The sequence below is a fragment of the Lissotriton vulgaris genome, unplaced genomic scaffold (genome assembly GCF_964263255.1).
Source record: "Lissotriton vulgaris unplaced genomic scaffold, aLisVul1.2 SCAFFOLD_1628, whole genome shotgun sequence".
Lineage (NCBI taxonomy): Eukaryota > Metazoa > Chordata > Amphibia > Caudata > Salamandridae > Lissotriton > Lissotriton vulgaris.
In genome coordinates this window covers 459,380-483,901 of record NW_028244477.1, presented here as the reverse complement: position 1 = coordinate 483,901, position 24,522 = coordinate 459,380, and the positions used below count along the sequence as shown (strand labels likewise).

General features: G+C 49.4%; 1 pseudogene; it reads left to right on the top strand.

The window, feature by feature from the left end:
- The first annotated feature begins 660 nt into the window (after window positions 1–660).
- The window catches only part of LOC147667219 (uncharacterized), a 252,714-nt pseudogene continuing 228,852 nt past the window's right edge, over window positions 661–24,522 (top strand).

Here is a 24,522-nt window from a genome sequence, read left to right as displayed (position 1 = left end):
TGTTTTAACAAAACTTTGACCATATGCATCTACCTAAAGCTGTAACTAGTATATGTGTGCTATGCGAGTGCCCTTTTTTGCAAAGTTACTCTATGAACACCTTTGCTGAAATAAATAAGTTTGTGGCATGTTCAAAGAAACTTTTATGCAAATATCTCTGTATGGCTAAATGTGTCTTAAATATGTCTTGATAAGTTTCAACAATAGCAATAAATGAGATGCTTTTACAATCAACTAAAAATTGTATATTCACATTCCGGTATTTTCCATATAAGTAATTTAAATCTCTTTACATCCAACAGAAAACAATCCTTGAATGCACAAAATGTTTAGGAATAATGAAGATAATACTGTAAATCTACAAAAGCAAAGTCCGAAACATTGAGTTTCAGTATTCAGGAAAACATAAGAGCCCTCAGAGGCAGCCGAACCTGAACATAAACTGACAGATCTTGGAAGTACCGTCAAGGGCAATTCGGTGGTTCTACGAGTCTCAGCTGTGCAACTCTGTGCCTTAAGATGAAGAAATGACCTCTAGAAAATGAAGGCAACACTGATCAACCACTTCTTGTGTAAACATATCCAATACCAGCTCTGATCATGAGGTGGTTACTGCAGTACTCTGCTTCCTAAAGTGATATCAGACCACCAGTCAGAGCTAGAGGTGTATTTTAAACTCTGGCCATTCCACAGCAATCAGCGAAAAGCACAGTTAAATGAAAGTTAAAGGAAATGGAGGTTCTGCTATATAAAACACAGAGTATATTTACCAAGCCTAAAACTGCATCAGAGAACACACACAGGGGAAAAGTCATACAAATGCAATGAATATCTGAAGAGCTTCAGCAAACACACACAGGGGAAAAACCAGATGATTGCAGTGAATGTGGAAGTAGTTTTACAGAATCATCTAAAGTCATGAGTCATCAGCGAACACAAACTGGGGAAAAACCATATCCTTGCAGTGAATGTCTGAAGAGCTTCAGTCTATTATCAGACCTAAAACGGCATCAGAGAACACACACTGGAGAAAAACCATATCCTTGCAGTGAATGTCTGAAGAGCTTCAGTCTATTATCAGACCTAAAACGACATCATAGAACACACACTGGAGAAACACCATATCCTTGCAGTGAATGTCTGAAGAGCTTCAGTCTATTATCAGACCTAAAACGGCATCAGAGAACACACACTGGAGAAAAACCATATCCTTGCAGTGAATGTCTGAAGAGCTTCAGTCTATTATCAGACCTAAAACGACATCATAGAACACACACTGGAGAAACACCATATCCTTGCAGTGTATGTCTGAAGCGCTTTAATCAATTATCACACCTAAAACAGCATCAGAGAACACACACCGGAGAAAAACCATATCCTTGCAGTGAATGTCTGAAGCGCTTTAATCGATTATCACACCTAAAACGTCATCAGAGAACACACACTGGAGTAAAACCATATCATTGCAGTGAATGTCTGAAGAGCTTTAGTCAATTAACAAACTTAAAACAGCATCAGAGAACACACACAGAGTAAAAACCATATCATTGCAGTGAATGTGGAAGTAGTTTTAGTTCCTCTTCAGTATTAATGCATCATCACCAAACACACACAGGTGAAAAACCATATCATTGCAGTGAATGTCAGAAGAGTTTTTATAACTTATGGCAGCTAAAGCAGCATCAGAAAACACACACTGGGGAAAAACCATACCATTGCAGTGAATGTGGAAGTAGTTTTAGTGACTCATCAACATTAAAGGTACATCATCGACAACACACTGGTGAAAAACCATACCACTGCAGTGAATGTGGAAGTAGTTTTAGTTCCTCCTCAGGATTAAAGTATCATCAACAAACACACACAGGGGAAAAACCATATAATTGCAGTGAATGTCTGAAGAGTTTTTATAAATTATCGCACCTAAAGCGGCATCAGAAAACACACACTGGGGAAAAACCATTCCAGTGCAAAGAATGTGGGAAGAGATTTTGTCGCTTATCAGACCTACATAGACATCAGCGAACACACACTGGAGAAAAACCATACCATTGCAGTGAATGTGGAAGTAGCTTTCGTGATACTTCAATATTAAGGATTCATCAGCGAAGACACACAGGAGAAAAACCATATCATGGCAGTGAACGTGCAAAAAGCTCTTGTCAGTCTTCAAACCTAAAAAAAATCAGCGAGCACTCTATCACCATCAATGAACATGTCTATTCTGTGCTATTGTTTATTTCCCTACAGCTAGGAAAAACATGAAATATCACGAAACCCATTGGGAGACTAGCACAAAGTGGACTAAAAGTAAAGAAACATTGTTGGTTTTTATTCTGTGAGAGAGTTTTAACGAAAGAAATCCAAGAACACCGGACCATGCTACCTGTAAAAGCAACACCATGAACAATGCTTGGACTAACAAGTCTATTTTCAGCTAATTTTAAAACATATAAACCCAACACACTCAAAACAATTTAACAAGCACAAAATGAGGTCTCCTGAGCTGGCTGTGGTTTTTGTCATTTTATGCATCATTAATTGTTCTTTGACAGTGGCCAGAGAACTGTGTAGAAAAGCAAAAGTGAAAGAAGGAGAATGTGAGCTGCAGCTCTCTGGGTCAACCCTCGCAGTGCATGACATTTACCTCTGAAGCTCTGATGTAGAACTAATGAGGACACAAATTCTTCAGCCATGAAAATAATGATTACGTTTTAACTGTGAAACTATGTGACAACAATTACATTGATGTTACTCTTTTGGTCTGTCCTTACGATGTAGCAACTGTTGTACAATTATGTTAAAAATTAGACAGTGCATCTATATAGAAATAGGCACTGGATGAATGTGGAAGTATGCCTGTATATCTTCAGTAGGTACCATGGATCAACTATGTGCTGAATATTGATCATCTCCGTCGCAATTGCATTTCAAATGCTTTTTTAGGTCTCGCACCTGCGATACATTGCGAAAGCCCTGTCGCAGCGCGAGACCTATAGCTGTCGGCTCTGCTTACAAGGAGCCAAAAGGGAGACAAGAGATGGGCATGCGCAGTCTCAGGAATCGGATCAGGTCGCGCGCGCGTTCACCGTCTCCTGTCTCCCTTGAAAGCCTCCAACACACACAGTCACACCCTCCCTGCTTTCGCACACGCATGCGCACACACACTCACAAGCGCACACACAGAGAGACACGAGCGCACATACACGCACGCACACATAGAGACACACACCACAACCCCCCACCCCACCCCCTGGTGCCGCAATGTGAGATAGGGGATGGGCACATGCAGGAGAATCCCCCATGTGAGCGCGCACGTTCACCCAAACGCCGTGCACATCTCCTGTCCCACATTGGTAGCAAGTGGATAACACACAGACACACTTGCGCGCATGCACACACACACACCCTCCCCCCCTCTCTCCCCTTACCTCACGGTGCTCTTGTCTCTGCATCACCTGGCACACACGGGGCTTCCTTTGTTCATGGGAGCTCAGCAGGGCACTCCAGCTCCTCTGCCAGCACGACGCGGGGCTCTCCCCTTAGGCATGGGAGCCCCGCAGTGCTATCCACTGGTCTTCACCCGGGCCCCCTCCTGGGACCCAGGACTTCAGCTGCCGCACTTCGCTTTGGCACCGGGGCTCCCTTTTCATTACAAATAGCGCGCATGCGCGGGCAGCCCCCGCCCTCTCAGTCACAGCCCGGATACTGAGCTGCTTTCTGTTTAGCTGTCAGTGATCCGGTCCCCAAGGTACGTCGGGGCACTTGGGAGCACGGTAAATGATATATTTCTCATTTACTCCGGCAATAAATAGCCCGGGCCTGTTGTGGAGTGGTGTGGCTCACTGGTTAAAGGCGGCAGACCCGGAAGCAGAGAACGGCCCGGGACCAGGGTTCAATTCCCGACGCGGCAGGGTCGTGGACCAGGGTCAGCGGACTCGATAATTCTCGCCTCGGTGCCTACTATAACCAGGGATCACACTCGGCAACTCTGGGCATTAGCTTGCCTCATCTCTACAACGGCCCCCACATTCGCCGGGGATGCCTGGTTTCACCTTGGAGATACCCAGTAGGGACCATCTCACAGGGATAGCCAGGACGGGTTCCCCAGCGACCTACAGCGCCACGACGCCTCAGGGCAGCAGTGCGCTTTACAAGAACACATACATTACATTACATTACATTTTCATCGCAGCCAGCCCTGGGGACTCCCCGGTAAACGAGCGCCAGGTAACTGCGCTGTAATTACAGGTTTGTGCGGATTACTTGGTAAGCGACAAAAACAAGTCTCGAAAAGTATTTGCATGAGACAGCGAATCCCTGCGGAAGGTGGAAAGAGTGCTGGTCGAGGATGTTTGTCAAGGTGAGGAATCAGGGCAGAAGGTCAGCTGCACAAGTGCTGTTCACAAGCAGCAGACAGGCCCGGTTCGCTGAGGGCTTCTGAGCAACCCTTTGGGCTGGGGGCGTATTCACAAATTAAGCAATGGGCGCTATACATGTGTTAATTATAAAAACATTTCTCCAGAACCTTGTTCCATTCTCTGACACTTTAGTGACTATAGCACGAGCGCACACTAGGAGCTACGCAACCCCCTGCCCACACCCACACGACTCCAATCCTCATTGTAAACAGTGCTCCCGATGTCTCAAGGGGACTCCCCTCCCTCATCCCGGGCCCTCAGTCAGCCCAGGGGGTAAACCCTCAAATAACCATTACTGTCAGCTCAACCTCTCACACCCTCACCCCTCCATCGCCCCCAGGTCCTTCCACCCCTATAGTGCCGTGCTCAGCAGTATGGACATGTAGCGCCACCTCTCCCCTCCACCCCTGCGCGCTTTCCTCCATCACCCCCAGGTCCCCCGCTCACTCACCATCAGCTCAGGCTCTCACCCTTCTACTCATTGCCCCCCCCACCTCCAGGTCCTTCCACCCCATTGCGCCTCGCTCAACACAAGGGCCACGTAGCGCCCCCTCCACCCCAGCGCGCACTCCTCCGTCACCCCCAGGTCTCTGCTCACCATCAGCTCAGGGTCTCACTTACTGATAATGTCTATGATGATACTATACTATTCACATAAACGAACCGGTGGTAGATGACCCGGTGCTTCTCTGGGAGGCTTTCAAAGCCACTATAAGGGGGGTCTGTATTACAACTACCATTGGCATACTAAAAGACATCCGACACCAGATAAAACAACGTGAAAAACGCATGAGAGAGCTTGAGACAGAGTTTGAAGCTACACAGGATACCGTCTTGCTAGCTGAGCTGCGACAGATACATTCAGAGCATCAGACATTCATCGAAGATGAAATTAAATATCTAGACCGAAAACACAACGCAAGAACATTTGTAGAGGGGGGTAGGCCAGCAGGATGCTAGCACATAAAATATGTGAAGGCAAGAGTCACTCGGCTGTGCTACGGATCCAATCGGATGATGGCAAAATACACACACAGGCTGAGGGCATATTGCATAGCTTTGTAGACACATATTCCTCAGTATACAAATCGCAACCGACTGCACCAGGGGACGAAATTCTCCAATATCTAGATGATGTAGCAATAGGGTGGCTATCGGACGGACATAGGGAGTACTTAGCGATGCCAATCTCAGTAGAAGAAGTCACTGATGTAATTAAGACCCTTCCCAACGGTAAAGCGCCTGGCCCAGATGGCTACACCAATGAATTCTACAAGCGGTATGTAGATCTTCTTGCTCCACACATAGTGGACATGTTTGGAGCAGCGTTCGACCAGAAAGAACTACCTCCCACGCTTCAAGAGGCTGTAATAATAGCTCTCCTCAAACCCTCCAAAGACCCGGAAAAATGCGACTCCTATAGACCGCTATCACTCATAAATACTGACTCCAAAATTCTAGCGAAACTACTAGCAGTTCGCCTAACGCCATTGATGACGAAATTAGTTTTACCGGACCAGGCAGGATTCATCCCCACACGGTCAACGTCACACAACACTCGATCACTATTTGCGTTATCACACTATTTACAACCCACTACAAGAGCGGCAGCGGTTTTACTCGACGCCGCCAAGGCTTTTGATTCCATAGAATGGAAATACCTGATTGCTGTACTGCAGAGGATGGCCTCAGTCAGCCCAGTGGGTAACCCCTCAAATAACCATTACTGTCAGCTCAACCTCTCACACCCTCACCCCTCCATCGCCCCCAGGTCCTTCCACCCCTATAGTGCCGTGCTCAGCAGTATGGACATGTAGCGCCCCCTCTCCCCTCCCCCCCTGCGTGCTTTCCTCCATCACCCCCAGGTCCCCCGCTCACTCACCATCAGCTCAGGCTCTCACCCTTCTACTCATTGCCCCCCCACCACCTCCAGGTCCTTCCACCCCGTTGCGCCTCGCTCAACACAAGGGCCACGTAGCGCCCCCTCCACCCCAGCGCGCACTCCTCCGTCACCCCCAGGTCTCTGCTCACCATCAGCTCAGGGTCTCACTTACTGATAATGTCTATGATGATACTATAAAAAAAGCGATCAAAGAATATTTTCACATAAACGAACCGGTGGTGGATGACCCGGTGCTTCTCTGGGAGGCTTTCAAAGCCACTATAAGGGGGGTCTGTATTACAACTACCATTGGCATACTAAAAGACATCCGACACCAGATAAAACGACGTGAAAAACGCATGAGAGAGCTTGAGACAGAGTTTGAAGCTACACAGGATACCGTCTTGCTAGCTGAGCTGCGACAGATACCATCAGAGCATCAGACATTCATCGAAGATGAAATTAAATATCTAGACCGAAAACACACCGCAAGAACATTTGGAGAGGGGGGTAGGCCAGCAGGATGCTAGCACATAAAATATGTGAAGGCAAGAGTCACTCGGCTGTGCTACGGATCCAAACGGATGATGGAAAAAATACACACACAGGCTGAGGGCATATTGCATAGCTTTGTAGACACATATTCCTCACTATACAAATCGCAACCGACTGCACCAGGGGACGAAATTCTCCAATATCTAGATGATGTAGCAATAGGGTGGCTATCGGACGGACATAGGGAGTACTTAGCGATGCCAATCTCAGTGGAAGAAGTCACTGATGTAATTAAGACCCTTCCCAACGGTAAAGCGCCTGGCCCAGATGGCTACACCAATGAATTCTACAAGCAGTATGTAGATCTTCTTGCTGCACACATAGAGGGCATGTTTGGAGCAGCGTTCGACCAGAAAGAACTACCTCCCATGCTTCAAGAGGCTGTAATAATAGCTCTCCTCAAACCCTCCAAAGACCCGGAAAAATGCGACTCCTATAGACCGCTATCACTCGTAAATACTGACTCCAAAATTCTAGCGAAACTACTAGCAGTTCGCCTAACGCCATTGATGACGAAATTAGTTTTACCGGACCAGGCAGGATTCATCCCCACACGGTCAACGTCACACAACACTCGATCACTATTTGCGTTATCACACTATTTACAACCCACTACAAAAGCGGCAGCGGTTTTACTCGACGCCGCCAAGGCTTTTGAATCCATAGAATGGAGATACCTGATTGCTGTACTGCAGAGGATGGGCTTTCCTAAACGGTTCATCCAATGGGTGACACTGATCTACACCAATCCATGTGCTAGGATACGTGTCAATGGGTATATTTCTAAAGCTTTTGCAATAGAGCGAGGCACCAGACAAGGGTGCCCACTATCACCCTTGCTGTTCGCTCTAGCGCTCGAACCCTTAGCTTGCATAATCAGAGAAAACTACAAAGCATCGGCTCTCCGTTTCAATGCAAGACCTCTTCACATATCTCTATATGCGGACGACATGCTCTTATATGTCCGCGACCCAGAGACACATTTAAACGAACTACTGAGAGAATATATCAAATATGGGGGCCATTCGGGCCTAGCTATAAACTGGACTAAGTCTTCGATTATCCCACTCACGGACACGACGACCCCGTTTGCGATGGAATTTCCGTTAGAATGGCAAAGCGAACCCATCCGCTACTTAGGGGTGATGTATCACAGAGACCCGGTGGAGGTAATTAGATCAAACTATGGGGCAGCAATTTCCAAATTGGAGGATAAGGTACAAAGGTGGATCCAATTGCCATTGTCACTTGCAGATCGCATTGCGATTGTCAAAATGAACATACTGCCTAAACTGCTATATCTTTTTAACAATATCCCCATTACGCCCCCTGCCGAAGTGTTTCGCCGAATAAAAACACTAGTGTTGAAACTCATATGGGCAGGCAAACAAGCCCTTATCGACCTTCAGACACTTAGTCTTCCCTATGCGCGCGGAGGCTTTTGAGTGCCAGACTTTCTGCTATATTTCTTGTGCGCACAGGCGCAATATGCTGCCTATTGGTACCACGAAATACCATATCTCACCCATACCATTATCAAAAGTGATGACGCAGCACCAATTCCACTGACAGCAATTATATCCCACACTAGACAACCACTGCATGCGCGAGACATCAACTCGGTAGACGTGACGGTTAGAGCCTGGCAAAAACTAGCTCAACCAGCGCATAAGACACCACTATATGCACCAGCAATGCCACTGCATCACCATCAAGCAATATCAGTAACCGGGGAAAAAGTAGGTATGACACTGCTGCAGCGGGCGGGGATTGACAAAATCGGAGATCTATTCAACGAGGGCGAATTTCTAGGAATCACAGACCTTACATATATTCAGAACAAATCACCTATGTTTATCTTCACATATCACAGGCTGAAAAGTGCTTTGAAAGAATTGTATCCTACATTCCCTACTGAACCTGATAGCCTGAACACACTGCAAATGGTTATTACAACATCAGACACATCGCACATGGTATCCAGATTATACTCCAAGGCGCAGGAGGAAATACTGCACGACACGGGGAGGGCCAAAGCACGTTGGGACAGGGCATTGATAGGACCACTATCAGACCAGGAATGGGTGCAAGCATGTGCACTGACACAGATTCTCACCCCGAATGGCAACCTAAGAATCATTCACTATAAATTCCTCCACCAAACATATTATACACCCACACAGATGTGCAAATTTGGTGGGCAAATGGAAGATAGATGCAAAAGATGCGGCCTAGACAACGCAGATTTTTCACATTTAGCATGGAACTGCATAAAAGTACAGGAATACTGGGGGGAAGTAAGCGGAACCCTCTCCGTTATGATAGGCCCTGAACTGGACTGCACAATACAGGTTTGCCTACTGGGGCTAACTCCACACCTCAAATCCACTAGACGAAAGTGCTGTGCGGTTTTGCTATTATTGGCCAAACGACAGGTTGCACAATGCTGGCACAGTAGAAAAGTACCTAAGGTGTCCAGATGGTTGCAAGATATGTCTAGCTGCAGGGATAAGCTTATGACGTATGATGAAGAGTTGCCAGCGATATCCAGATCTAAAGACTTTTGGTGCTATCTAACAGATTATCTGCTCACATTGGACGATAAAGACGGGGGGGGGATCGTAAGGCCTGACTATCTAATTAATATCTATTCATGAGTCGATAGATGCCTGATATGTTCCGCTGTAACATGAAACTGTTGCCATTTCTGAATCCATAAGGATTGTAAGTCAAAGAAGTATAGAATACAATACGTATTATGATTAGGTCTCTAAGTTTCAGTTTCTGGTTAATTTCTTTAATTCCAGTTGAAAAAAAAGAAAAAAAGTGCAAAACGTAAGACCACTAGTGCAATATTGTTATATATGAGGCGACGTCATAGATGACGTGTGTGACCAACGAAAGCATTCAAATAGAAAAGTATATCTAACTTGCGTCGGTGTTATAGTGTTTTTGAGGCCGGCCCCAGGGTTGTAGGCCAATAATGATGTACTTTTGTAAAAGATCAATAAAGGTTTTGCAAAAAAAATAAAAAAAATAATGAAGGTTGCAGAGCTGCAGCTGTGTGATAGCCAGGCCAAGCACACTTCAGAAGAGTGCAGGATCAATAAGGAAGGTCACGGAGCTGCAGCTGTGTGATAGCCAGGCCGAGTACTTCACTTCAGAAGAGTGCAGGATCAATAATGAAGGTCTCAGAACTGCAGCTGTGTGATAGCCAGGCCGGGCACACTTCAGAAGAGTGCAGGATCAATAATGAAGGTCACGGAGCTGCAGCTGTGTGATAGCCAGGCCGGGCACACTTCAGAAGAGTGCAGGATCAATAATGAAGGTCACGGAGCTGCAGCTGTGTGATAGCCAGGCCGAGCATACTTCAGAAGAGTGCAGGATCAATAATGAAGGTCGTAGAGCTGCTGCAGCTGTGTGATAGCCAGGCAGAATTCTAATCACCATAGATGAATTATTAACAAAGTCTCTGACCCACATGCTGTGTGATTGCCGGGCTGAGCACAGGGCTTCTCTGCAGAAAAGTGACGGATCATTAACAAAAGCCACAGAGCCTCCCAATGTCTGATAGCAAGGCCGAGCACAAAGAGAACAAAATCACCATTGTACATTCGTGGGTGACAGTTGTAAATGGCTAAATGAGCTGCATTTTGAAATGATTGTTCTACAAAGGAAATTAAAAAAAGATTGATTGCACCATACAATTATATAGTTGGAACTAATCATGACACTATAGAATGTACATAATAATTACTAGATTTTACATGTTAATAAAATTGTATGTTTTGGGATATGTAATAAAACAAAAAATAATTTGGATTTATAGTATTTGACTGCTGATTGTAAAGAATGAGACTGCTCCCCTACACTATCAAGATACTTTGTGCTGCCTGCAGGGAGTCTACAGAAGGCCCACAAATGATGGAGGGAATGCAGAACAAATCAAAAATTCATCCACAGTCAGGAGATCTGATTTAAATCCATAGTTTTTTGCTCATCATGCCATCCCAGTTTAGAACCAGCCATAAGCAAATCTGTCTTGACCCTGCTCCCCATTGGGAACAGTCCAGCCCGAACTGCCTAACCAGGTCCTCCCTGGACCAGAAACGAGCATCCTGAGAACGGCTTTGGCGTATCCCACTTATCAGCCAGGACAGGTTCAATTCAGTGGCACAGTGAGCCCGGGACTCATGTCTGGCCATACCAGGAGCACTTAGGGCAAGAAAGCAAAAGACACACAAATGATGGACGGAATGAGGAACAAATCAAACATTCACCTCCAGTCAAGAGATCTGGGTTCAATCCATCCTTCTTTAGCTCACCATGCCACCCCAATTTAGAGGCAGCCATATGCATCTCAGTATTGAAGCTGCTCCTCATGGAAACAATCCAGCCCTAACTACCAAGGCAGGTCCTCCCTGGACCAGAAACAAGCATCCTAGGATCAATTTCGAGGTATCACTCCTCATCAGCCAGGCTAGATTGATTACCGTGGCACTGCGAGGCTAAGACCAATATCTGTGCATACCCGGCATAATTAGGGTGAGTCTGCCACAGATGGCAGATGAAGGTGGTCCAACTTGACAGTGTGTCCCTGGACTGACCATGTTTCTTTGGTTGGGATGGTACTAGCTCTCCTGTGTTGCTGGAAAGAGAAGTGCTACTGGTAATACAGAGATCTGTACTACACTACTTTTAATTCAATTGTTACCCAACCAATGGATTATTTTTTAGGAACGATAACAATATGCCTGTCGCTTGGCATTCCCCTTGTTAATAATCCATATAAATGACACAAAATGTTCAGTACTTGAATGTATTTTGCTACAAGAGGGATATAAATATTCAAAAAATGCTTTTTTTAAAGTTTCTTTTTTAGTGCAGCTTTATACACTGGGTGTTTGTCGATCGTGATACAGCTAGCCCAACGATACTGTGATGGGTGTGGAATGAAGGAGCCGAGTACAAAGAGTTTATCGGAAAGCTCTGAGCACCTTGGAAGGGTGAACAGTAATAAAGCTAAGGTTATTTAAGGATTTAGTTTCATATCTAGAATGTTGGTCTACCCATGTCCCGGACTAACAGGGCATTTTAAACATTTTTCATAGTATGTAAGGCTGTTTTTTAAAGCCCTTGTTAGAACATACAGTGCTGAAAATCTAGCAAAATCTATCCATGGCGCCCTGCACTGGTGTTTCTGAGTAGGACTGCTTGAGCTTCTGTTGTATAGAAAATTCTGTGGGTTGCTCTGGGGGATAATAATTCCATAGTCGTATGGGAGCTTAACTTTAAATGTTTATTGACTAGAATGGAACTAAATGCCCTCCTGAACCTGGCCAAGATATGGGTAAGTAGGTAGTCCATACTGAAGTAAGTCTTTGTTATTGATGAGATCTGCTGAGATTCCAAGGAGAAAGTTCACAGAATCATTTTGATGTTCTTGTTGTCACTGAGTGTGGATGATTAGAACATGGATTACTGTCATCTCACTGTTTATTCGGCTCAAATATGTGTATGGAATTGTGTTAAAATGGCCTCATTTCGTGTGCATTTTCACACCAATACTTCTGAAGTTAGTGGACCATATCTATAAATTAATACAGTTGAATACAATTACTAGAGTGAGGCTGAGTCATTTGGTAATTTTAGAGGATCGAAACATTTGCCACCAATAATTGGGAAAGTAAAATGATTATATATATATATTTTTTTTTGTATTCTTTTTTATTAACAAAACGGCAAAGAACATCAGGTGACATTAGCAGATCTTGATAGTTACATGAGTACATTTCTATACATTCAAAATAATAGACACAGAATATAGGTAAAGGATCAAGGGGACACCTGCGCTTCCACTTCCTCGAAACACATCGGGGGACACACAAACGTCTCAGATGTAGTGATTCCAAGTTTCCCATACCTTCCCCCACTTCGCCGGACACTCCCTAGCCACATACACCGACCTCTCACTGAACATGCACCAATCCAGGTCCTCCTCCCACCTCTCGGCCCGAGGCGGCTGGCTGGCTCCCCACAACTGGGCAATATTCCGCTCAGCTACCATGCAGGCCAGCGTGACCCATTGCTTCCTATATGCAGTCAGATCCGTGGGTTCCCAAACGTTAAGAATACACCTGCGCGCTTCTGGCCGTATCTCCACCCCCAGGACGTCTTGTAGCCTATCGTGAATCTTCTCCTTCTCCCAATATGTTTGCACATCAGAACAATGCCACAGTATATGCTTGAACGTTCAAAGTTCCCCGCACCCCCTCCTACACTCCCCGCCCTCCAAGTGACCCATTCGGACCAGACGAGGCCTGTGACATATGACCTATGGAGAATCTTTATTGTACTAATCAAAGCCTCATCTGTATCCCCACTATCCGTGGAGAGGAAACCACCTACCGCCAATCCTCATCATCCAACTCTATTCCATCCTCACCCCAGCGCGTTCTAAAGAGGACCAGCGGGTCTTCCATATGGCTAATAAGTTTCTTATATATTAATGAAATTGTTTTCTCAGGGAGGTAGCTGTCCAGCACTCGGTCCTCGAGAGGGGAGGCGTCGGGAAGCGACGTATCCTTGGAGATATTCGCAAGTAGGGCATGTCCGATCTGGAGGTAGTGGTAATGTTCACGATCGTGAAGATGGTATTGTTCCTTGTTAGACCCGGCCGCCTAGCGTGGCCCTCCGAAGCCCAGCACACACCCTGACCCATGCACATCCCTCACACCCCACGTACCCGGCCTAGCCAACCCTTCCGTTTTAGGGCACACACATGCATGAACCCGGACATCCCCGTCCGTGCCCTCCATTTTCACGGCTTAGCCGACCCTTCCCTCTAGAGCACACACGCATGACCCCCGACAATCCCGTCCGTGCCCTCCATTTTCCCCAGCACCACGAGGCCCGCGTGCCCACCTTCGAGCACCTAAGATGGCCGCCCAGCCCCAGCGCGGCCCAGGCCTAGCGGCGCCACCCAGTCTGGAAAACAACGCACTTCATCGAGTGAGAGAGGGAGGAGCAGTATCTCTCACACCTTCGACCTCCCCCTGGGAGATGGGTTTCGATCGCCCCTCCGGCCTCCCTGAGGGCCGGCTCCACGCCTGCTGTGTGTCTGGGACTCCTCCCGAACCGGTCCTGAAAGGATCAAAGGACAACATGGCAGGAAACCCCAACCAGCAACCCCCAGGTGTCAAGACCCCTGCTGGACAGACTCCGGACATCAAAGCGGAGGTGGACAATAACGAGGGGTGCTCTGGGCCTATCTGGCAGATTCGATTCTGGAACAACGAGAGCCCTGCTGACGTGGTCGCGGCTCCCCTGGTAGAGAGGGTCTTCTGCCGAACCCTCTGAGCCTTGCTGAGTGACTCGCGGCTCCCCTGCAACCTTGGAACATCTGAGCCCTGCTGAGTGACTCGCGGCTCCCCTGCAACTTTGGAACACCCGAGCCCTGCTGAGTGACTCGCGTCTCCCCTGAACTCGTAAGAACTCCGACCTTTTGCTTGAGCCCTGCTGAGTGACTCGCGGCTCCTACGACACTCCCGGTCCGGCTGGACCCTAACGATCGCATCGTATCCCACGGCTCGAGGATTGTGAGCTGTGCGCCGGATACGCAACTTCAGGTGACCCTGATCCACAAAGACTGTCCCGCTACCCTTTACCCTACCGAGACTCTTGAGCCCTCGTGCTCCCTTGTATATATTGCAACCTGCCTGATCATAAAGATCCTTGGATATTTAGATAAAGCTCTATTCTTAAGAATTTAAGAATCTACGGTGTGGTGTCTCTTTGTCGTGTGGTGCTTGTGCAGCGTGTACGATCCTAGATTTGAGGCTCTTCCTCCTGAGGAGTCTCTCGCCAGTGCTCGGCTACGATACTTCGAGGGTAGATCCTAGGGTGACCGGGTCCACTTCCTGGCTCCCCTGAGGTCGCCTTATAACATGGGTGGCAAGCATCGGGATTAAAACCCATAATCTAGAGATCGTACCGTAACGGCTGACACACTACCGACAGGGAGGACGGAAGAAACCACCATGAGTCTCACGGAAAATGATCCGGGTACTGCATTCCAGGTGGAACAATTGGAAGAGTACACGCACAAACAACTAAAAGAATTCTGCAAAGAATTAAGAATCGCTACCACCGGTCTCAACACAAAAGAGGACATGCAAAAGGCACTAAAGGCTTGGGTGGACTCCGGAGCACCCCGCACAGGAGGAGCGACGGAGCCGCACGACGAAGCCGGACTCCCCCAAAGAGAGAGCAGCGGCACCCCGGTACCGAGCTCTGTACCAGACGGGAGCCTATCCCCGGAAGAACTTGCAGATCGGGAAAGAAGTCGCCATCACGAACTGGAACTGGCGAGGTTGAAAATCGAAGGCGAACTAAGACTAGCTGAAAAGAAGCTAGCCGTAGAGCAGTTACGGGTTCAAGGAGAACTCGAGGAGAAGAAGCTCCAACGGGAGCAGGAAGACCGACGACTCCAGCTGGAGCACGAGCAAAGCCTGAAAGAACTGGAACTCAAGGACCGGAGAGAAGAGACCCGACCCCCGACCCCCGGGGCCCGGAGAGGCCACGCCCCTGACGGAACGAAAGGTCCACATCCCCAAGGATGTGGTCAAAGAATATTACAAGAATGATGACATTCAACAATGGTTCAAGGCCTACGAGGTCACCATGACCTCCCACCGAGTCCCGCAGAAGGATTGGGGGGCCAGGTTGTGGGGCCGATTCTTGAGCGAGGAGAGAGATACCCTGCTCGACCTACCATCCTCCATGCAGACCTCATACAGCCACATGAAGGAGGCCCTCCTCACAAGGTACGGCCTCACCCCAGAGATGTACCGCCAACGGTTCCGGGACTGTGTGAAGATTCCTGGCACCACGTGGGTGGAATATGTGAACTTTTTTAGTTGTGCGTTTGATGGGTGGATCAAGGGCAGCAAGGTCACCACCTTAGATGAACTAGCTGACCTCATGTTGTGGGAACACCTGGCTTCGAACTGCTTTGTAGAGCTACGCCAGCACCTGCTCGACAGCAAGCTCACGGATCCGAGGAAGCTGGCTGTCGAGGCAGATCGCTGGGTGAACACCTGGGTCTCCCGGGGCCCCGTAGGAGAACACTCCCGCTCTAGTCAGGGTCCCCAGCGCCAGCGAGGGGGGGGAACCAGGGGGGACATAGAGAATCCCAGTCCAGTACGCCCAAGGTCCAACCCCCGAACTTCCCAGCACCCCCGCCAGCTGTATCCGGTCCCCCGGTTGGACGAGCGCACCGGGTGACCATTACCTGTTTCCGTTGCCAGAAGCCTGCCCATTATGCCAATGACCCTGAGTGCCCCATGGCCCCGCGCGTCCCCGCTGCAGCGCCCCCAGCCCGACAGATGGCCAATGTCGCCCTAGGGGAGGAAATCGAGGAAGAAGGAAAATGGGAGCAGGAGCCCGTAGCCATGGCCTTAGTTTCCCTGGGAGATAGAGAGATGGTCCCCGGGAATCCCCTACCCCCCAACACGAAGAAGTATAGGCAGATTGTCACGATCAATGGCCAGCAGGCCGAAGCCATTCGAGACACCGGGAGTATTACCGGTGTCCTCAGCCACTTAGTCCGGGAGGATCAGATCCTCCCCCATGTCTTTTGCCCAGTCCTTTCCGCAGACAGCGTTGAGAGCCTATGTCGAGTGGCCCTGGTACCCTTCCAATGGGAAGGAGTAGAAGGCAAGTTGAAGGTCGCAGTACGAACCGCCCAGCCGGTTGACTGCTTCCTGGGGAATGATTTTGAGAGTTCCCCATGGCAACAAGTTGAACGCCGGACACACTTAGGAATGATGGGCCTCCCCGAGTGGGTGTGCGCCACCACCCGATCCATGACAGCCCGACTGCCCCCTCCCGGGGAAGCCGAGGACACCCCACCTGAAGAGAACCGGATCGACCCCGTCGAGGTCCCAGATGTCTCCCCACGAGGAGAATCTGTCCCCACCGACGAACCCCTACCTTCTGACCCCCCACAAGATGTGTTCCGCTACATCTTGGCCCTCCAGAACCAAACGAGGAAGTTCCAAGAGCTAGCCGAAGCCAACCTGGAGGCGAGCCAGGAAGAAATGAAGCCTGGTACGACCAGAATGCCACTCTGGTCGAGTTCCAGACGGGCCAGGAGGTATGGGTCATGGCCCCAGTAAAACCGTGCGCCCTCCAGGACAAGTGGACAGGTCCCTTCAAAGTCATTGAGAGAAAGAGTCAGGTCACATACTTGGTGGACGTCCAGTCCCCCCGGGACCCCCTTTGGGTCCTGCACGTGAACCGCCTCAAGCCTCACTTCGTGCGGACGGAGTTGAGTTTTCTGTTGGCCACAGATGACGGGGCAGAGGAGGAGTCCGATCCTCTCCCCGACCTCCTGTATACCAAGGAGAAGGATGGCTCCGTAGAAGGAGTGCACCTCTCTCTGGCCCTCACGCCCCAGCAGCGCAAAGACTGCCGCCAGCTCCTGGGGCAGTTCTCTGATTTGTTCTCCCTTGTCCCCAACGTCACGGACTGGTGTATCCACGGCGTGGACACCGGAGACAGCCCGCCGGTGAAGCACAGAGCCTACCGAGTCCCTGATCGAGTCCGGTCCTGCATCCAGGCCGAGGTCTCGAAGATGTTGACCTTGGGGGTGATCAAACCCTCAGACAGCCCCTGGGCCAGCCCAGTGGTGCTGGTCCCGAAAGCAGCCGCCCCCGGTGTAGCCCCGGAACTTCGATTCTGCGTGGACTACAGGGGCCTCAATGAAGTCACCCGAGCAGACGCTCACCCCATTCCCCGAGCAGACGAGCTCATTGACCGTCTCGGGGCTGCTCGTTTTCTCAGCACCTTCGATTTGACCTGCGGGTACTGGCAAATTGCGCTCACAGAGGGAGCCAAGGAGCGGTCTGCCTTCTCAACCACGGATGGGCACTATCGCTTTCGCGTAATGCCCTTCGGGATGAAAAATGCCCCGGCCACTTTTCAGCGACTGGTAAACAGAGTCCTGGCCGGGCTGGAAGAGTTCAGCGCCGCATATCTGGACGATATTGCGGTTTTCAGTACCGAATGGAGTGAGCACCTCCGGAAGGTGTTGACGGCCCTGCGCCAGGCAGGCCTCACAGTGAAAGCGAGTAAATGCCAAATTGGCCAAGGTTCGGTGGTTTACCTGGGGCACCAGGTCGGAAGTGGGCAGGTCGCCCCTCTGCAGTCTAAGATCGACGCCATCTTAGCCTGGGAACCACCCACCACTCAGACCGAGGTCCGGGCCTTCCTGGGCCTCACCGGCTACTACCGGAGATTTATCCGAGAGTACGGCAGCATTGTAGATCCCTCACCGAACCCACCTCCAAGAAGCACCCCAAGCGTGTGCAATGGACCCCCGCCTGCCAGGAGGCGTTTGACGCCCTGAAAAGAGCCATGTGCACCGCTCCGGTGCTCCAAGCCTCCGGCTACTCCCAGGAGTTCGTGGTACAGACCGATGTCTCCGAGCACGGGATCGGAGCGGTACTCTCCCAAGTCAATGCCCAAGGCCTAGACCAGCGTGTGGCTTTCCTCAGCCGACGGCTGACGCCCAGAGAACAGAGGTGGAGCACCATCGAGCGTGAGGCGTTCGCCGTAGTCTGGGCCCTCAAGAAATTACGACCTTACCTGTTCGGTACCCATTTCAGGGTCCAAACAGACCATCGCCCCCTGCGCTGGCTCATGCAGATGTGTGGAGAAAACCCCAAACTACTGCGGTGGTCAATCTCCCTCCAGGGGATGGATTTCACAGTAGAACATCGCCCAGGTGCAGACCACGCCAACGCTGACGGCCTCTCTAGGTTCTTCCGCCTCAGCGAAGAGAACCCCCAAGAGGATGGGTAGTTCTCTCCGGCTTTCAGCTGGGGGGACGCGTGTTAGACCCGGCCGCCTAGCGTGGCCCTCCGAAGCCCAGCACACACCCTGACCCGTGCACATCCCTCACATCCCACGTACCCGGCCTAGCCAACCCTTCCCTTTTAGGGCACACACGCACGACCCCGGACATTCCCGTCCGTGCCCTCCATTTTCCCCAGCACCACGAGGCCTGTGTGCCCACCTTCGAGCACCTAAGATGGCCGCCCAGCCCCAGCGCGGCCCAGGCGTAGTGGCGCCACCCAGTCTGGAAAACAACACGCTTCATCGAGTGAGAGAGGGAGGAGCAGTATCTCTCACACCTTCGACCTCCACCTGGGAGATGGGTTTCGATCCCCCCTCCGGGCTCCCTGAGGGCCGGCTCCACGCCTGCTGTGTGTCTGGGACTCCTCCCGAACCGGTCCTGAAAGGATCAAAGGACGACATGGCAGGAAACCCCAACCAGCAACCCCCAGGTGTCAAGACCCCTTCTGGACAGACTCCGGACATCAAAGCGGAGGTGGACTATAACCAGGGGTGCTCTGGGCCTATCTGGCAGATTCGATTCTGGAACGACGAGAGCCCTGCTGGCATGGTTGCGGCTCCCCTGGTAGAGAAGGACTTCTGCCGAACCCTCTGAGCCCTGCTGAGTGACTCGCGGCTCCCCTGCAACCTTGGAACATCTGAGCCCTGCTGAGTGACTCGCGGCTCCCCTGCAACTTTGGAACACCTGAGCCCTGCTGAGTGACTCGCGGCTCCCCTGAACTCGTAAGAACTCCGACCTTTTGCTTGAGCCCTGCTGAGTGACTCGCGGCTCCTACAACACTCCCGGTCCGGCTGGACCCAAACGATCGCATCGTATCCCCCAGCTCGAGGATTGTGAGCTGTGCGCCGGATACGCAACTACAGGTGACCCTGATCCACAAAGACTGTCCCGCTACCCTTTACCCTACCGAGACTCTTGAGCCCTCGTGCTCCCTTGTATATATTGCAACCAGCCTGATCATAAAGATCCTTCGATATTTAGATAAAGCTCTATTCTTAAGAATCTATGGTGTGGTGTCTCTGTCGTGTGGTGCTTGTGCCGCGTGTACGATCCTAGATTTGAGGCTCTTCCTCCTGAGGAGTCTCTCGCCAGTGCTCGGCTACGATACTTCGAGGGTAGATCCTAGGGTGACCGGGTCCACTTCCTGGCTCCCCTGAGGTCGCCTTCTAACATTCCTGAAGTGAATTGAATGTGAGGACTGTGCCTTTCTCCCAGATATCTTTAATCTATGTAATCCCGATGAGGTCCCACTTGTCGAACCCCCTAGATTTCCATAGGCTCCCCAACTTCTCCAAACTCCACAACGGGGTGGACAGTGTGAGTCTCCCCTCCCTCCTGAGGTGCCTATTCGTCTCGTGCCACACGTGAACGGCGTGTGCTGTTGCTCCCGCAAGGGGAAACCGACGAGGTCCAGCATAGAGCGCTCTAGTGAAATCGCCGCCCAGGACTTGCCAGCGGTCCATATCATACCCTGGGCCCCCGGGGGGGCCCGTATATTGCATGATTCACCCCGGCCAACTGGGAGGCCCAGTAGTATTTCTGTAGGTCCGGCAGGCCTATCCCCCTGTCATACCAGGGGAGAGTGAGTTGGGAGAACGCTATACGTGGCCTGGAGGACCTCTATCTCCCTAAAGTAGGATGCAGGTACCAAATCCATTGAGTTCTGGAGCGCGTATAAAAACCGGAAAGGGCCAACATCCTAAAAAGCATTGCTCTGCCCAGAAGTGAGAGCGGAAGCGCCTTCCAGCGCGCCACATCCCTCCTTAACCTAATCAAGGGGGCGCCAAGATTATTACCATATCGTAGTTCTGTTTTTTTTTTTAATAGGTAAACCGTTTTCTGCTCCTGGTTCTCTTTAAAACAGATGCTAGCCGATATGCCTATTACGCTGGTTTGATATACTGCCTAGCACACTAGGTCAATGTCTGGAAGCATAGGACAAGGTCACTTTCAGAACTTGGAATTGAAACATTTAGTTGGTGTTAAATGCTAGAAGGAGCATTGCCCATTCATGGAGCCAGAGTTCCGTCCGCCATGGCATGTTTACTGTGGAAGGCTTTGTGAACCAATGACATTCAAGTAAAAAAATACAACTTCTTATCAACTTGGCTGCCTGTCTTGTATGACATGGTGGGTGTTCATAGAAAACTGGCTTCTCAAGCTAGACAGGGGGCACTGGGGATGTTTCTACTAATTTAAGAGATAGTTTGGTTGATAAACAAGACATCTGTCCCTATCTTTCATTGCAGTGTACAGAATAAGGAGTTTGTCAATTTCTGAAACACCTAGTAGCTGACATCGAGGCGACAGATAAAATTATAACAGAGCAGCAATTTGCCAACAGTTATGTGTTTAGGTACATTTTCACTGTATTAGGGCCCTTAAAATAAAAACACAAGTTTTTTAAGAAAGCTAACGTGAGGGTGTAACTTCCCTCAGATGATCTGGACGTTCTGTAGTCATTAGCCAAAGGAATGAAACCAAGTGAAACTACAGAGTTTTAGGTCAAAAAGTGACTGAATTAGCTAAAGAATGCCCATCACCCATAGATTGAAGGATGCGGCTGGTAACATATCTGTGCAGATTTCATTTAGCGATCGGTGGATTGAATTATTTTAGTTAGTCTGTTTGTGTATCTTTAAATGTTTAATCAAACGTATAATCATTTTTAGACCTGGATGTGTGTAATCCTTTTGACGCACCAGTGCCTTGTTCCCTACCACTGTTTATAAATTGATTAATTGATGTTAAAATACATTTTAGTCATTGATTTTTTCTTCTGTGCTATTGTTGTATCAATTTCATGGAATATTCATTAATTCCGAAATAAATATGGTTTGATTTATTCACTCAAATTCTGTCAGCTCTTCTGTGATTTTTTTATTTAGGAGAATGAATGGTTAAAATGTATGTCTAGGGTGGAGGTGTTCAAACTGGGGTTGTGCCCCCTTTGGGGGTTCTCTGGTGATCCCAGATGGGGCGCCAGGCTCTGGCCAAAAAATCATTATACGGATAACAGAGCTTTATTTTTAGCTGAAAATACTGAGCAGCAGTAAGCTGCTCTCCAATGGGCCGTCACTAACATGTTTTGTCGTTTATATCCTAGCTGGGAGTATGTGTCAAAAGGGACGGAACTCCAAATGTTCTTCAAAACCTCCACCCCCACTTCAAATAAACTCACTGTGGGTACTTGTACCCGTTACTAGAACATTGGAATGTTGGGAGCTCCATTGAAGACAACCGAGTAGCTCCGGGCTTGTAATGGCTGGTATAAGTCCGGAGCTCCAACATTCCAATGTTTGTCTTCATGTTTCTCACTTTTTAATTTAGAACATTCTACCCTCAGTGGTTGGAATGTTTTAATAGCCTTTAGCCTTTCTGCCTCAGGGTATGCCGGTTGTTAAAGGCCCTGAACCTGAGTTTTAGGCCCGAGCCGCAGGCCCGAGCCGCAGGCCCGAGCCGCAGGCCCTCGGCAGCGGGCTATTAAGCTATAGTAAGGCCTGCCTGACTAGAACAGTAAGTTGGGAAATCATGGATTTGATTGTATTTTTAAAACAGAATGTGAGAAGTTGGCCTGATATATGATGCTCACTAGTTCTATTGATCACCTTGTATCATGCCAAGCAACCCTTATGGTGTTGGTTGTAAGTCAACCTTATAGACCAGCTATCCTAGAGGTAGCATGGACAGAGCAGTCTTAGGCTAAACTCGAGAGGGCATGTGGAGCCAGCTGTTTCACCATATGCAACCCCTTTTAATATCAATTGAAAGGACACCACACAGGATATATATCGAAAATATATATGTCTTTATTTCTAAAACAATCCCCTATACTCTTTATGAGCACAGAAGCACATACATGAAACAAGTTACTTGATTGAATATATATATGTTGCACAAATATGGATGGGCCCGGGTGGCCCACTAAACCAAGTACTAAACAAGTGGTGTTAGAACCACGAATCGAACAGTGGTAAGGCCTAGGGCCTTGGGAATCGCTGGGGCTACACTGAGCTAACAATGGTTAGAGAACAGGAGGCCCACAGGATGCGTGTGCAGTGATGAAAATTACACGCGTGCACTCATTGGAAACAATGGGTGCGTAAAAGTCACAAAGTTAAAGATTGGGAGTCTTCGGGATGGTCTAGAACCTAACTACTTGAAACTTAGACACTAGGAGTGTTACACTACACAGGAACACCAGAGTGCCAGTGTTACCTCATCCACAGGAAGCGGGTGCATAGGTGCCAAAGTGTGTCAGGTTTCTTCGTGGAGTTCTATGGAGCCTTGGAGAAAAGAGGCTGCAGGCGACCAGGCGAGAAGAGTTCTGGTGGATCCAAGGGTGGATCGAAGATGTTGAAGACCTGAAAGCAGAGGGGACAGAGTCTGGGTCACTAGCCAGTGACCAGGAAGGAACCAGGAAAGAACCAGGCGATGTCGGGATGCAAGCAGGTGATGTTGAGAAGCTGGTCTTTCAGCCACATGGACCAGGAGGCGTCGACGACGACCAAAAGTCAGGTACGGACTGTCCCACGAAGGCTCTCGCTGTCGGCGGTGTCGGCTTCAAGATCAGAGCAAATAGGCCTTGGCAAATATAAGCCATGCAGGAAACGAAGTTGGCTTCTAATCAGACCAGCAAGGTCTGAGGGGCTGCTTCTTTTCACAGAAGCAAGGGCCAGTCTGGAGCAACAAGCCCAGCGGTGGAAAATCATAGTTTACTCGCCAAAATGGCCACTAGCCAGCGGGCAAGTGACCGGGTAGGCGCGTTGAGCAGGAAAACGCAAAAGGGCCACACGCAGAACTCGTGGATGGTGCAGGGCTGATCTTTGCTGCAAAAGCTGCTCAGGGCTGGGGCTTCTCAAACCCCAAAGCACAGCGTCGAGGAGGCCTCGGGTGTTGCACAGAAAGAGCTTGCCCATCCATGGGGCCAGAGTTCCGTCCGCCATGGCATGTTTACTGTGGAAGGCTTTGTGAACCAATGACATTCAAGTAAAAAAATACAACTTCTTATCAACTTGGCTGCCTGTCCTGTATGACATGGTGGGTGTTCATAGAGAACTGGCTGGCCATCTTGAAAAGTCCACGACCTGCTAACTGCACTTCGTGGACTTTTCAAGATGACCAGTCCCACGTCTCTCGTCGCCTCCACTTGTTCTCAGCTTTGCAGGGACTGTGGATCGGGCTGTTGGATATCTGGGAATCTGGTTCTTGTCGGGCTCTGGGCTCCGGCAGGAGGCGGCGGCAAAGCAAGTCGTTGATCGCTGGATGGTGCCTGCGGCTGCAGGGTGGTCACTCCTTGACCACAATGGAGATTCTTCAGTCTTCTTCTTTGGAAGTCGAGTGGTGAAGGTCCAGAGTTTTGTATCAGAGTTTCAGTCAGGATAATCTAAAGTCTTGGGACACAGCTCCTACCTATATACCAAATCTAGGGGCTGGATTACCTACTAGGTCCCTCCTATGGGTGGAATCAGGAACAGGGGTGGTTACACCCCTTTTCTTTTGTCCAGTTTCGCGCCAGATCTGGGGCTGGAGAGCCCCAGCACCGGTCTGAACTGGCATATGCACAGGACACCTTGTGTGCCCCAGGCAATGTCTAATTCTTTTCAGCCCTCCCCATCCCACTACACAAAATCCTGTCTGGGGTGGTGCTAGCACCTCCCAAGGCAGGAAACCCTTTGTCCAAGCCTCCCTCGCTGGAAGGACTCCCAGCAGCAGGAGGTCAGACTTGTGTCTGTGGTGGCAGC